At 45.7% G+C, this 3128-nt stretch overlaps 1 non-coding gene across 1 annotated transcript; it reads right to left on the minus strand.

The window, feature by feature from the left end:
- Window positions 1-2835: 2835 nt before the first annotated feature.
- TRNAE-UUC (transfer RNA glutamic acid (anticodon UUC)) lies at window positions 2836-2907 on the minus strand. Its single transcript has one exon. It is a non-coding gene; the product is annotated as a tRNA-Glu (tRNA).
- Window positions 2908-3128: the final 221 nt, after the last annotated feature.

Below are 3128 nucleotides of genomic sequence, written 5' to 3' on the forward strand. Positions count from 1 at the left end.
GTCAAGTAGTCCGTGAAGGTTAAATCACACTTGTGTTAAGCAAGCAGAGTAGTCAAGCCAGAGAGGCAAAAAAAGCAAGAAGCGGTTTTCGTTCGATCGACAAAATAAATCGTACTTTCACTGCTGTGGACCGGCTTTCATAAAGCACCTTTGGGCAGCAGCTACTATTGGGATCCAATTCCGAGATCAATTCGACAATGAAACTCTTCAAGCAATGATCTTATCTATGTCATTTCTCTTGATGCGATACAAAAGACGACTTTCGAGAGTCACTTAGCCCCTTGACCTCTTCTCTCAAAAAAGACGCTGTGTGGGCAAGTCGATCAAAGTCAGAGCGGGGAGGGAATGTTTACAGTTGTTGTAGTACGACTTTGAATTTCCTGTTCGGTCTTTCAAGTTGTAGTCAGCTGCGGGCTAAGAAGCCTCGTAGTCAGACTTAACATTGATTGAAGCAGCTGTTGGAGAGAAGGCACCAGTCAGACCTGCAAGCACCAGGTAGTACGCAGCGGCAGTTTTCAATCATACAATGTGTACTCGTAGTCTGACTTTTAGTGGTAGTCAGCTGTCCTCGTTCTCCTCTTTTCATTGCCCTATTGAGTAAGGGTCGGTGTTTGCAAAAATGTCGAGCCGACGGGGTCAGGTACCAGTAGTGACAATGGCAAAGGGGGGGAGCTGGACACTAGTTGTGCTAGTGGAATGACCCAACTAGACCTAGTCAGCCCTTTAAGTTTTGCGGTTCTAGAGGACCCTGAACAAGAAGAGGCAAAGATGCCAGATCTGGACACTGCGGAACCGGAAGAGATTGCTCAGGATGAGTGTCTGGGTAACAAAGCCGAGAAGGGTGTAGTCAAGGTGCGAGTTTAACGAGCGAGGAGAGTGATTTGGCCCATAGAAGCGAGGATCTGGAAGAGAGGGTTGATACTGGGTCAACTATGGCAGTGACTGAGGGGGACTTGTTCTGTGATAAACAAATGACTCCAAACAAGAACCTCAGGGCAGCCAATCCTAAGAAAAGAGGTGAACCTGAGAAGAGCAGTAAAAGTAAGCATTCAGGTGATGGTGCTATGACCTTAAAGGTGGAAGATCCTCCCCTGGTTCTAACCACCCTGAATGAAGAGTGGGCGAACAAAATGCAGAACATATCAGAGATGTTGAAAAGAGGGGGGAAGGGGAAAGTCAAAGCCAAAGAACAAAAGACAAATAAGGGCTGCACAAGACGAAAAACCAGAGGCAGCGCTAAGGTGCGAGGGGAATGTGAAAACAACAATAGTTCCACATGAAGGTCCAACTATGGAATGGAAGAAGGATCGGTAAAGTCGAGAAGCAGAGAGAGGCCAAAGATTATATAAGAGCGCAAGAGGCAGATTTGATTGGCTTGGTTGACGGCTGGCGAGCTTAGCTTAGAGAAAAGGTTAATTCTAGTTCCTTTCGGGCAGCGCGAGTGGAAAGCCCTACAAAGTAAGCCCTCAAAGTCTTTAAGTTAAGGAAGCCGAGTTGAACAGAAGATAGAGTTTCAGTTCCAGTGAAAGCCCCTACTCCCATAAAGTTGGAAAGTGAAGTTCAAGTGCTGAAGTCAAAGAGAAGTTTCTTATTTCTGTGACCGCGAGTTGCAATAAGTACTTTAAAGCTCAACAAGGAAAAATACAACCTTGCTAAAGCAGATCAGGAAAAAACCTTATTCCGGGCGTGAGCCATAGCACAGGGACTCTCGGTTGGTCGTAGAAATGAAAGAGTTAACAGTTTTCGCTAGTGAAGCTTTAAGAGATAGGGCAAGTAGTCTACGACTATCCTTGCTTTGTTGCCGGCTTTCATAGTCAAAAAAAGAAGTCGCTTTCCCCCTTCCTTTAGGGATGAATTCCCTAATGCCGATCTGGCCTGGGAGGATAAAGGCAGGAAGTGGGATGAGAAGTGTCAGCAAGCGTTCGAGCAGATCAAAGAATGTTTGATGAACCCGCCTGTTTTTGTTTTGGTCCTGACGAGACCAGGAAAGCCTCTGTTACTGTACTTGTCTGTTATAGAAGCGGCAATGGGCTGTATGTTAGCACAGATGGATGACGAGGGAATCGAGAGGGCTGTTTACTATTTAAGTTAAGTAAGAGGATGTTGGCTTATGAGGAGAATTCTTCTGCGATTGAGAAGACTTGCTTGGCATTGGTATGGGTTACGAAGAAGTTACGTCATTACATGCTAGCTTACCAGGTTATCATTATCTCTAGGATGGATCCGTTGAAGTACTTCGATCCAATCAATCGATCGATCAAGAGGCTAATCTCTTTGTTTAGGCCAGTAGCTAAAAAGTCCTCGCTTTCTCTTGAACAAGGGAAGGACAGCATAGCATTAGCTTCAATTGAACAAGCTCAACCTTGAAAAAGAAAGGGGGTAGGCCGAAGAACCGTTGAACGCTTCAACTTGGCCACTGAAGAAGGCGAAGGCTGGGCAAGAGACTGGGCCAACTTACTGCCATGCCATGGTTGAAGCTTTAAGCTCTATAGACGGAACTCTTTTTTAGGTATTAGAGGAGAGAGGACACCACTCAGCACCCCACGGAGCGGTAAGGTTCAATGCCTAACAAAAACAAACGGCCAAAAGCAAAAAAAAATGTATGGCTGAGAGGAGAAGAAAAAGAACGCATGCATGGAGTCTGTCGGAAATTATAAAATCTATGAAAAGACATCTAAGGCTAAGAAAGAATTCAAGAAAGTTCATTACTGAGAGAAGTGGTGATCTCGTCTTGCTTGCTGGGAGAGAGGAAGCTTCCGGACCACCTTTTTCAGCCAGATAGCGAGCGATCACTCAGCAATGAACACTAACTGAAAGCGGCCGAGAATGAGTACCTATCCCTTACGGGAATCGAACCCGTGTCTTCGACATGAAAAGACGATGTCCTAACCACTGGACGAAAGGGACCAAAAAGCCATTCTTCATATACCTCAGCTCCGAGAATAGAAGTGGTTCGTTTTCTTTCTATACGCAATTCACGATTTCGTTTGTGTTCATGTTGGCGATTTCTGATGTGAATTCGGCGGGTCGTCCCCCCTTCCTACGGGTTCCCCCACCTACCCAGTGATACACCAACCACGCTCCTTTCCTTTCTCCGATCATAAAGTCCCCTGATCTCTTTCTTTGTC

The sequence above is a fragment of the Hevea brasiliensis genome, unplaced genomic scaffold, assembly GCF_030052815.1.
Source record: "Hevea brasiliensis isolate MT/VB/25A 57/8 unplaced genomic scaffold, ASM3005281v1 Scaf139, whole genome shotgun sequence".
In the NCBI taxonomy this organism is placed as follows: Eukaryota; Viridiplantae; Streptophyta; class Magnoliopsida; order Malpighiales; family Euphorbiaceae; genus Hevea; species Hevea brasiliensis.